General features: G+C 44.2%; 1 long non-coding RNA gene across 1 annotated transcript; it reads left to right on the top strand.

The window, feature by feature from the left end:
• Positions 1–624: 624 nt before the first annotated feature.
• Positions 625–9,587, top strand: LOC128327591 (uncharacterized). Its single transcript, XR_008308693.1, has 3 exons — positions 625–761; positions 4,204–4,288; positions 9,445–9,587. It is a non-coding gene; the product is annotated as an uncharacterized LOC128327591 (long non-coding RNA).
• The last annotated feature ends 3,075 nt before the right edge of the window (positions 9,588–12,662 follow it).

Here is a 12,662-nt window from a genome sequence, read left to right as displayed (position 1 = left end):
AGACTTCATAAAAGTAGCGTGCATGCATGTGCACACACACTCTCTCTCACACACATTATGAGAAAGTGAAGTTTCCTCCTGCTGAATTCCAAATGATTAGATAAAAATGCATCATAATCTGGGTGTGCCCTTGAAACAAGGGTGTAAAGCTCTGCTAATGTTTTTAATTATTACCATTCTTTAAAAAAGAAAAAGGAAAAAACCACCACCACCAATTCATTCTTGTTATGGAAGCTAAAGTACATTCCTGTACAATTCATCACACCACAAACCAATTTGTATGCAAGGCCATTTGGACAGAATTTGGTATAAATCATATGACTTTTGCCTTTCTGGCTTGGGTTCTCTAGCATCAGGTAGATTCTATGCTTTTCTGCATCCTGCCCAGCCCTGCTTACATTTAAACTGCCATTCCCTGCGTGTTGTTGCTAAATATAGATCAGATTGGCAGGAGAGTTCCTGCTGCCTGGACTGGGCTCCTAATCTTATGCTTCTCACACTCCTAATATGGTAGAGAGCTGCAGCCAATCACGAGCCGGGTGATGACTCTATCAGGCAAAGTGGGTTTGCTGTGCTGTATCACCCCTCCCCCCAACTTCCAGCTTAACCACTCCACAGGAAGCACAACAGCAGCAGCAACGACAACAAAAGCCTCTGCAGCTGCATTAACCTTATTTTGTTGTCCCACCAGATTGTCTTCCTGATTAACGGGCTGTTTCTAGCAAGTGCATGGATTTGTGAGTCTGTGAGCGAGCCCCAAAGTGAGTAATCAAGGCTATCATTCCAGCTGAGTAACATCCACAAGTCAAGTGCAGGCATGATGTATAACCATACATCATCCCTGCACTTGACTTGTGGAGGTTATGTATGCAGTCACCCCTGCTCTGTGTTGTTTGTGGTGCATATTGTATGTGGAAGTGACCCAAAGCACTGCAGGCCCAGTCTCCTCTGGGCTAGAGAGCCAGTCTTGTGGAAGCAAGCATGAATCGTCCCCTTTGCTAAGCAGGGTTCACCTTGGTTTGCATTTGGATGGGTGACTACATGTGAGCACCGTCTGTTGTAAGCTATTCCTTTTAGGGAACAGGGCCATAGCTCAGTGGAAGAGCATCTGCTAGCAAGCAGAAGATCCCAAGTTCAATCCCTAGCATCTCCAGGGACTGAAGCCACTGCCAGCTGCCTGAGCTAGATGGACCAATGGTCTGACTTGACATAAGGTAGCTTTCTGTGTTCCTATGCTTCTCTGTTAACTGCAGCATTGGCACTTGCAGAGAGTTAAGAGTTGGGTTAATGCTGAATTGTCTCACGCTGCATCATACATCTTTACAGGCATAGGGAACCATTGTGATGATGCCAAGCTGTCAGACACAGAGAAAAAGCACACCTGACCCCACACCTTTTTCTGAGGCTGCAGGAGGAAAATGTAACATTGCTTCGAACAGAGTTATAATTTTGCTTTGTCTGTAACCATATGAGTTTTAGAACAATGACTCCACACACCCACTATCTTTCCTCTGCTTTGCTTTTTTTTGACATCTATGAAGGTTGCAACCCAGGAAGCCATTAACATCCATTGAAACAGTATTGCCATTCTTTTCAAATAAACGCTCACACTGTATAAAGAATGGAGCATGAATGGACTGTGCATGAGCATTTGGACATTAAATCTGAGCTGCTTTCTACACCAAAACAAATTTCCCCTTGAGGAATTCTTGCCTCAGTGAATGCCTCTCTGCAATGCCCAGTTCTCAAATAAGGCCTCAAACAATAACTTAGAATGAAAACAAATGTTATAAGTATTTGTTTTGTATTTATTTTGTACAATATTCCTCAGGTTTCCAGACAGATGTACTTACTAAGTAAGTCTGAAACTAATGTTTGCATCACATGAGGTTCGAGATATACTTGCTAGGTTGCAAACCATCATGTTATAGCTCTTTACTTTATCATCCAGTTCCAGTAAATATGAACATAAAAATAAATGTGTTTGCTGCTACCAATTTCGGTTTAGAACATGAGTGTAAAACATATAATCAACTGCTTTTGTAGGATATTTTAATGATTATGTTTTGTCTTCAAACATTTTCACGTTCCTAGTTGGATAACCTTTAATGGATAGCTTCCCGTTTTCATATAGATACTCAGTTTATCTTTGACAGTAATGGACATTTCCACATGGTTTAGTGTGGGATTGTCAAACTTTGTCCACTCACTGGCTGACATACTGTGCAATGTTCCATTTGTCTGTTAGCGGAATGTGTGCACAATTGTGCAAAAGCATGGATGGCCATTGGAAATAATGACTGTCCATTGTACAACTGTATTTGCACAATAGTGCTCTTGCACAACTGTGCACACATTCCATTAAAAGGCAGATGGACCATTGTGTAGAATGCCAACCACTCTTTACAGGAGGTTCACATGACATCCTCATCCACCCATTGTCCACCTGTATTTACCCCTCTTTTAAACAGTTAAATTGTACCTGGCTTTTTCAAGAACAGCAGTACAGCAACACAATGACTGCATGTGCATACTATTTTTTGTCCTACTGTTCTTTCTCTTTAGAGACAGCCACAACTAAAACAGGAGGGGTAAAGAGGGAGGGTCAATCTACTGTGTCCCCAAAGCATTCTAGGATTTTTGCCAAATAAAGAGCTTGCAAATAAGTGTAAGGTGAGATTTTACTGAGCATCCAGGCATGCCCACAGATTCCCATTGTCTTTTCCTGAAGGATCTAATGGGGAGATCACAAAAGCAGAAGGTTCCTGGTGTGATTTCTGCAGCTCCACCTGCTGGCCAGCTCTTGCTTTCTATGATTAACCCACCAATTTCCAAATTACTCTTCTGGTGAATGTAAGTTAATCACGGAAACCAAGAGCTGACCAGCAGGGAGCCTGTTCCCCATGTGACTTCCCCATCAGATCCCATAGAAAACAACAACAATAAGAATATGTGGTAGTATCTGGATGCCCAGTAAACTCTCATTTTATACTTATTCACAAGCTCCTTTCAAAGCAATTCTTATTGATGTCTGGAGAACCCCTATATATACTGCTGTATGGAAAGAATTCTGCACATGACTGCAGATGGAAAGGCTATGACTGGCTGGTGCTACAAGGAGCATGTCTGCAAATGCCCACAATGAGATGCTCAAAATTTATATTAAGTTGCAATCACCAAGCTACTTAAGTTGCATTTTAAATGTCACAAGCCTATTAACACAAAATCTCAAAAGCAAATTCAACCAATATTGCACTAGATCTCTTATTATTTTTGTGCTTTATCTCTTCTGAAAAGTTTCACTCTTATTATATTTATTTTTATTTATTCATTTTATTTGTATACCACCCTTTCCAAAATGGCTCAGGGCGGTTTACAATTAAAACAAACCACTAAAACAGTAAAGAGCTAAAACAAATTTAAAAAAAACATAACAATTAACAATTTAAAAACATTTTAAAACAACAATTAAACAATTACAGTTATTAAAAACCCCAAAATCAGTTTTTTAATTTAAAAATAAACCAGATATTAAAACCCCCCAAATTTAGGAAGCTGAGAAAGCTTGGGTGAAAAGATGGGTTTTCAGGTGTTTTTTGAAAATTGCCAGAGATGGGGAGGATCGTATCTCAGTAGGGAGTGCATTCCACAATCTTGGGGCAGCGACCGAGAAGGCCCGTCTCTGTGTAGCCACCAAACGATTTGGCAGTAACTGGAAACGGACCTCTTCAGATGACCTCAATGGGCGGTGGGGCTTGTCTTAGATGCTCTCTTAGATACCCAGGGCCTAAGCCATTTAGGGCTTTGTAAGTTATAACTAGCACTTTGTATTTTGTCCGGGAACCTGTTGGGAGCCAGTGTAGCTTCATCAACAGAGGAGTAATGTGGTCTCTCTGAGATGACCCAGAGACCAACCTGGCTGCCGCGTTCTGCACCAACTGAAGTTTCCGGACTATGCACAAAGGCAGCCCCATGCAGAGCGCATTACAAAAGTCAAGTCTGGAGGTTACCAACAGATGTACCACAGTTTTGAGGTCATTGATCTCGAGAAACGGGCGCAGCTGGCGTATCAGCCGGAGCTTAACTGAATAGTATTTCTATTCTTAGCTAGGTTTGCTCCTCTTTGATTTTCCGTCTTTCCCCCCAATTGTTTTTTCAGTAGTCATGTGTGTCATCTAACATTCTGCATCTTACATCCCACAGAGGGAGATGTAAGATGGCTGCAGTATTGGCTCAATATGAAACATGCCCATAGGAGAGATTCATTTGGGCAACAACCAGATTGACTGTAAGTAGTCTGATAGGAACAAATTAGTGTGGCTGCAAGTGGTAACATTTACCTATCTAATTAACGCTGCAAGACAACTAACTCACACAGCATGCCCCTCAGTGCCTCCCTCTAGATATGCCATCTGTTGGCCAAACAATTATTTATGAATCCAAAATTGTGCCTGCAATTCACTAGAGAACAAGTCTGGCTGAAAAAAGGGCCCGGATTATTTCTCTCTTTGTGACAGATCTTTTTTTAAAAAATGTTCATTTCTGCATGTGGTTCACGGCCTTCTGAGCCAAGTCTTCATACCTTGGGAAAGTAGAAGACTGAGAAAAGAACAAGATCATATTCTTGAATACAACTGTATTCAGGCTGGAACTAACTGAACCTAATAGCTTCCATAATTCATAACCTTTAAGGCTACTGACAAATAGCTTCCTCTTTGGATATTCAAACACATATAGACATTTGAGGCAATTGTGACCATTTGTGCTCCCCTTCAAGTGTCTAGCTCATTAATGGTTTATTCCTCCCTCAATGAGTAAATTAATGAATAGCTGTTTCATGGCCAAAAGAAAAATTGGCCTAGATTCTATTTTTAAAAGGCACGGAAAATTCAGCTAAAATATCAAAGGATATTTTAGCCTTTCATAAAAAAAAGAAGATGAAAAAACTCAAGAAAAAACTTTTCTCCTTTTGGTTTCTTTTATGGTGGGATAGCATTATACTGTGTTTTTAATAGGCCATGGAACAATGGACAAAATGGCCAGTGTAGGTTTATGAATGCTGGCACCTCAGCTGAATTAGCTGAAAATTACTAGTTTCCACTCCTTGATGGACACTGGCTGTAATCCACCTTCCATTAAAGTCAATGTGATTGATTTTAATGAGAAAAATTACAGCCTCTATTCTTTAGCTGTTCTGCATAGCTGGCCTTCAGTGTGTATTACTCCATTTATCAATCCAGCCTTCCTGTTTGGTATCGGTGTCCATTTTGTTTCAAATAAACATGTTGCTTTTATATCTCTCCCTAAAAAGCAAACAACTCAACAAACTGGAATTCATGGCATTAAGAATTTGCTTTTTAAAAACCTATTTAAAAAATTCCTCTTAAACTATTTAGGAATGAAGAAACAAAAATTATTTTATTCAAAATATGTTTACAGAACAGGACTTTAAACAAATATTCTAAAATGCAATCCTAAGTAAAATGTTTCATAGGAAGTATTATGGGGCTATAAGCATCAATGCCACAGTAGTGCCTCCCTCAGGAATGCTAATAAATACCAACGGAGCTTTCAGGGTCAGATCTGGGAAGTACTATAGCTGAGTTCAGGTGTTATCAAGACTTGTGGATAATATATACAGTATACTCATGTATAACATCCCTGAAAGTGCACTTGCATGTTGCCACACTGATGCATTCTGTAGCTCTGCCCCTACTGTCCACAGTTACAGCGTTTTCCTGCCAAGCCAAATGCTGTACTTCTGGGGAGATTATTTCCATGACTGGAAGGCTTGGACACCCTGCATCATGGAAAGAATCTCTCCAGGAGTACAGCATTTGTCTCTGCAGACAAACGCTGTGGCCGTGAATTGAAGAGGGATGGGACTTCTAAGCAGACAGTGTGCAGGTAGGGTTTACAAGGGTGCTCTCCGGGACGCTGTAGATGGGTACAGTACCCCCCGTTTTGATAATGCATGAAGAGCTGTTTGCATGCATAAACAAACTCTTTTCAGGCAAGCCTCACAAAATATTTACATAAAAATATTTTTAAAATACGTGTGTGCATGTGTGTGTGTGAGTGTGCGTGTGTGTACACACACACACACACATCAAAGGCAGCAGCAGAAAATCTTTTTAAAAGCTGATCTTTTCATACTTCACTCTTCATTCAGATTATCTGACAACCTGTTCTGCTTAGAGAAGTAATGTTAGAGCAAGATGTAGGGCTGACTAAAGGTTCCAGGTGGTCCTCAGCAACTGCCCTCAATGCCCCCCCCATCTTCTACCACCACCGTATGAAGGGCAAATAAACTGGTCTCAGGGATCAGCACACATAGCACAGGAACTGCCATTTTTGACATTGCTATTGTCATATGCATATCTGCATAACTGAATTCACTGAAATGTAAGTGTATTCATTTTCTCATTGTGTAACACTGAAGCTCTGCACAAAGAAATCTGTACATCATGGCAAAAGCAACATTCAAAGAGCAACCACCAAAAACATCTGGCAAATTAAAATCCGGCTGTTCTTTATTACCTACTGCAGTCTGCAAAGCTCCATAATGTCACACTGTTGAGTGTTTACCCTCAGGGGGCTTGTCAGTCCCTGAGCTTTGAGGACAAGAGTTTGTCTTGAATTTGAGGTCTAGTGACATTGAAGCCGCTACCATTTCTGCCAGACACCTCTTACAATCATGAGAAAGTAGCAATCCTGTAGAGCCACACTAATCAATGTTGCCAGTGCTTCAGCATATCAAAGCCGAGTGCATTCTCATTAACATCCTTTTAAACATCACTCAGCTGCCAGATTTACAAAAAGGTGGAAAAAACAAATGTAGATGGGAGGGAGTATCTGAAGACACTGTCTGCAAATGAAAGAGGGTGATTTGCTGACAAATGGTTCAGAAAATGACAGGATGAGAAGAGAGCAGATTTCAGCCATGAGGCATAATCTAAGCTTCATTTTGTTGTAGCTTAAGTGAAGGTAAGAGCCAATTATTTGGTAGTCAGGATTAAGGATAAAAGAACAGGACAATGGAGAAGGAGACAGCTGTACATTTTTCCTTAGAGAAGCAAATTGTCAGAGAGGATGGAGAGGTCAGAAAGCAAATGCTGGATAGTAAAAGAGGGATTGAAAACAAAGAGGAGTGGTTGAATATGATATTTATAGCTATAAAAGGTGTAGCATACGTTCTAGGGTATATTTTTTAAAGCAGCTCATTGGCAGTGCATGGCTTACACAGCTGATACCATGTCAGTATATGCTAAAACTCTACAATAAGTAATACCAATCATAACAGACACATGGCCAATTTGGACAAAATGTAAGGATGGGCTCCTGTCCACCCACATCCCTGCCTTCTTCTTCAGAGGAGCTGGAGGGGAAGAATGAGGAGCAAGCTGTTTCTCAACTGGAGGGTCCCCTGTCCCTCAGGACCCTTGGGAACATTTGTCCCCCACTCCCCATCCTCAATTAAAGCTATGCCCCTGAATCACAATATTAAAGAGTTGTTCAGACAATCCTCAGTAATAGACCTAGGAAGATACATTTGAGAGAAAAGAACTTCTTGTGCCTGAGGCACTGCATCCATTCAAATTAGATTAATCTTGTCTACAGCTTGCGCTTTACAAATGATATCAATGCCATGAATGCCCTGTTGTTACCACAGTCACTCAGAATGTAATCCAAGCTACTGAAAGAGGATCATCTGTATGACCTGTACAAGTTCCAGCTTGTAGCTGTAGAATCTTCTTGCTCCAAAATGTTTGAGATAAGGACCCATTCATTTGGTCAGTTCTGTGTCCTTATGTTGCCTCCCAAACATCCACAGGAAGCATTTGTTCAAGTAAGATCTCGTACGAACTGGGCTTTTCACAGAAGCCGTTTGGGGGGAAATTCATGTGATAAGGGCAGCTGAAAAATGTGCTGGTTCGGTCATGGCAATCACCTGCCTTAGTGGAGATTCTGGATCAGCCTAACAAGACATTCTTCCCATGAAAGTGTCCTTGGGGACACATGCAGGGAACATTGTGGGAAGAAAGAATTGACCATGTGAATCAGACTAAGGTTGAAATAAAATTGCCAAAGGTGAAAACACTAAACAAAACAATGGCTGAAATGACATGCAATGTAATGGAGCTGGAACACCCCATCTTGGGAACTGCTGTGGAGTCACAAGGCACCCCAGATGCTGTATGGCCTGTACTAACAAGCTGGAGGGGTGGAAAACAAGCCCCAGCTGCCACTCTTTTGCTGCCTTCTGGCCCCACCGTGGCTGTCATGGAACATTTGTCTGAACTGGACTTGAACTGAACTGGGCATGTTCTGTTTTGGCACCCCGAATGAGGGGCCTGGCTCGGCTCAATGTTAAGGCAGTGCAAGCCCAGTTTGAGGGTGCCATGGACTTGGGGGGGTTAAATGACAGACTTACCGCCTCTGAGGCCTCGGGGGGGTGCTTCTGTGGCCACGGAGGGATCTTTGCCGGTTCCCCGTTCCCCCACCGGCCTCCCCCCAGTCTCCCACGGACCATTTCAACCTGATTTGGAACCTTCGGCCCTCTCTGAGCTCACAGCGGCCATTTTGGAGGCCACCGCACATGCACATGGGCCATTTGCGTGGTGGCCTCCAAAACGTCCACAGTGAGTTCAGAGAGGGCCGAAGGCCTAAAAATGGGCCGAAATGGCCCGTGGGAGACCAGAGAGAGGCTGGTGGAGGGAGGGGGAACTGCCAGAGACACTCCCCCAACAGCTGCAGCAGCACCCCCGAGGACTCGGATGCAGTAAGTCTGCCATTAAAAAAACAAAACCAAGCCAGCCCTGGACTGGACCAGGAGTTTTGGCTTGACCATGAGCTGAACTGGGACCACTCGATGTCGAACCATCTTGAGGTCGAGCTGGTTTTCACATCCCTAGGGTGCATCTCCAAACAGAGCTGGGGAAGACTTCTCTCTGTTCACAGCTGCTACCAGTATTATTTTATTTATTTATTTATTACATTTATATCCCTCTCTTCCTCCAAGGAGCCCAGAGCGGTGTACTGCATACGAGTTTCTTCTCACAACAAGCCTGTGAAGTAGGTTATGCTGAGAGAGAAGTGACTGGCCCAGAGTCACCCAGCTAGTATCATGGCTGAATGGGGATTTGAACTCGGGTCTCCCCGGTCCTAGTCCAGCACTCTAACCACTACACCACGCTGGTTCTCTTTCTAAAAAGAGATGGACAATAGAATACCAGTATTAGACAATACTGATTCAAATGAAGCGATTTGGTATAAGGCAGCTTCAGATGTTCAGCATTGATGGAGGAATGTTTCTCAGGATCTTTGAATTTTTTAACCACTTTTTGAATGTGTATAAAATGGAAATATCTCATGAGATAATTATGTAAGCCATGACAATGTAACTTCATGTAATGTGGCAATCCCTCTCTTCCCAAACTACAGAACATGTGCAAAAAGCCCAAGTTGGAAAGATTCCTTAAACTGTGTAAAGGACGGACTCAAATTATCTGGGGGTGTTTCGCTTCTCCCTGAAGCCCACATCCATCACCCGCCCTTATACATTTCCTAATATCAAAGAGGTTATTTCCCTGTGTACTTTAATTACATCCTAAAGATACATCTTGTTAACTAGAGCAGGGGAATCTCCAGTGGAGCCACCCTGCAGTGATAAAGTTAAATAAGAAATCACTGGTGTGCCACAATGTATTTCATTTTCCCTTTGATATGTACGTTACAGCTTCACCTTTGATATGTACATTACACTCGTTTATAGGAGGTGGTTCCTTCCTGCTTTCTGACATTAGCAATACCTCAAGCTTGTGAGCTCATCTCCACCCATAGCTTCCACCCTCCTGAAATCAAACTGTATTACTGTACATTATCTAACAGTTCCTGAACAGCACAGCCAGTCACCATGCTTCTCAACAGATATTCCCCAAAGCAAACATTTAACAGAAGATTCTTGGTTCAGTTTGTATGTCTCACCCAGAATGGTGCAAGGCACAACAGCTTCAACCAGCAGCCTCTAAAAATTGTTCATTGTTCCTATTTTTCTGCTGACATTTTATATTCTCTTCCACTGTGAGGGACTGGATTTCGAGGGCTGTTTATCAAGCTGCATATCCTCCCCTGCCATGGAACTGTTAGCTGTATCCCCCACACAGCTGCTGTCAAATCTGTTCAGTTTTGGCTTGAGAAGACAGCTCTTGCTAGTAAACACAATGCTAAGAAAAAACTAGCAGGTTGTTTTTTTTAAAGAAGTAGAAGTGTGTAGGAAATCTTCAAGGGGAAACCAGACTTGTACACCAAGGCTAAAAATAAGAGCTATTTCACACATTCCACAGCAAGAAACCTGATGTGCAATCAAGTGTGTGGCCTGGTTCATACATAACACAAAACCGGAGGGTGGCAAACCCGCGGTTTCAATTTGGAACTGTACTGCAGACATTCATCAAACATGTCACCCTTCAACTGCAGGAGAAGATAGCCCCCCTCCCCCCCCCCCACTGCTCAGCTGCCAAGGCCAGTCCTAGCAAGGTCCATGGCCATTCTGTGGGCAAAGTGTCAGCATGTCAGCAGAGTGGCCACTATCTCGCAGGAGGCATGCTGAGCATGCTTTTGCATTTTCTGAGCATGCCGCACACCCTCGGCAGGGAAATGGCATTTAAATCCCTTTAAATGCCCTGCCCTGCCATACTATGGCAGTGCTTCTTCTGGCGGCAATGGCACCAGTGGCCCCCAATGAGCCCCGCACCTTGATAGTCCCACGCAAGCATGAATTTGGTGGGAGGGGAGTCAGGGGGGATATTTCCCTGTTACTCTGGGAGGGGAACATTGAGACCTCCTAGAAGGGGGTATGTAGATGAGGAAGAGCAAATGATGCTAGAGGTCTGTCAAACTGTTATTTAGAATGATGTTGCAAGGGGTCACCCTGCCAAAGCAGTCCATCCAGACCCAACGAACACTCTGCTCAACTGGCAGCTTGCTGAGAGGGCCAGTCTTTTGGGGAGACCAATGCAGCTGTGAGGGCACCGATCAACTCAGAGCCTGCAAGCTCACAAATTAAGCCACCCTACCCACCCATCCAATGGGTGGGGCTTGTGTGGGGCCCCCAACTTTCTATAGTAAAAGAACAGAATCTCCACAACCTTCTGACCCTTATTCCCTGTGAAGACTTGCAAGCATCCCAGGGAGATCTAGATGCACCATGTGTCATATGGCTTGGCCACATGCTTGGAGTTGGGGGAGACACTGGGGTGAACCTTCAAACCAATTCAGAATTCAAGGGCCCAGTCCAGTGTTGTGCAGTATGCAGATCTGCTGGTGCAGGGAATCACGGGAGCCCTGTTTTCAAGTGAACCCAGGACAGTGAGGTCACCGTCTTGGGGCACCGGAAAGGGTGCACATATCCACATAGGCAGAGGAGCTTGCAGGGGGCATGCTTTGGCAGCTATTCAGCAGCAGGCCACAAAGACAAAGAAAGCAGTCTCCAGGGTACCTCTCCCCACAGCTTTCCTCCATGCAGCAACCTGGCTTGATATAGAGCCCCCATGGCCTGTCACTCCCATGAGACGTGACAGATCCAAGGGAGAAATGGATGTGTTGTCATCAGGCATCATGACTGAATTTGCTTGACATTTCTCTTCCCTCCCCTCTGATGGCTCTTCTCATGAGTTGTAAGGGTATGTCTCCATGGCCTTTCATTCTTTGATGGAGCAGTATGCCCCGGGCCGGGTGATTCTCTCTTCCTACAGCAGTGTACTCCCAAAGACTGGAGCAAAACCAATTCTGGTGACCGGCCTTGCTCATGAGTAAGCCTCAGGAGTGCAAACCTACAAATGGGTAGGGGCTGGGCCCTCCCTCAATCTTTCAGTGAGAGGAAGAAAAGAGCTGGGCTGCTCTTGAATCCCTGCTTGGGGCTGCCCTTAAAATCTGGCCAAGAGCACTCCCCCCCCGCCCACACCAAACATTTGCACTAACAGGGGAGACTGGGTTCTGGGATGGACCTTTAAACCTGCTCCAAATTCCAGGGTCCAGACCAGCATTGCAGATCTGCTAGCATGGGGCTTTGCAGGAGAGGGGAGCCCCAGTTTCCAGCTGCCGCAGGACAGCAGGGTTGCCCTTAGGAACGCAGGCAAAGGTGCACATGTCCAAATGGACTGGTGGGGCACTTTGACAGCTGTTCGGTGGCAGTTGCCAAGGCTTGGAAAGCAAGAGGTACCTGTCCCCACCACTTCCCTCCATTAAGCATTCTGGCTCATTTTAGAGCCCTGGTGGCTGGCACTCTCATGAGGGAGCAGTCCATGCGATAATGGGTGGCATGTATGAGAGTACCACCTAGTATATTTCACATTTGTGCTCCCAGACAGCTCTTCTCATGGGTCAGGCTAGGTAGCAAAATCTACCCTCCCCCGGGGCTGGGGCCACCCTTCCCCAACCTTTCTGTGTAAAAAATAGAACTTGGCTGCTCCAGAATCCCTGCTTGGGTCTGCCATTAACACCCAGCCAAGAGCCCACTGCCCAAGGCATTTGCGCTGATGGGCAAGACAACTGGTTCTGGGATGGACCTTTAAACCCATTCATCATTCCCATGTCTGGTCTGGTGTTGCGCTGTATGCAGATCTGCCAGCGTGAGGCTTCACAGGATTGGAGAGCCCCAG

This window comes from Hemicordylus capensis, chromosome 5 (assembly GCF_027244095.1).
Source record: "Hemicordylus capensis ecotype Gifberg chromosome 5, rHemCap1.1.pri, whole genome shotgun sequence".
In the NCBI taxonomy this organism is placed as follows: Eukaryota; Metazoa; Chordata; class Lepidosauria; order Squamata; family Cordylidae; genus Hemicordylus; species Hemicordylus capensis.
This window is presented reverse-complemented; position numbering and strand designations above follow the sequence as displayed.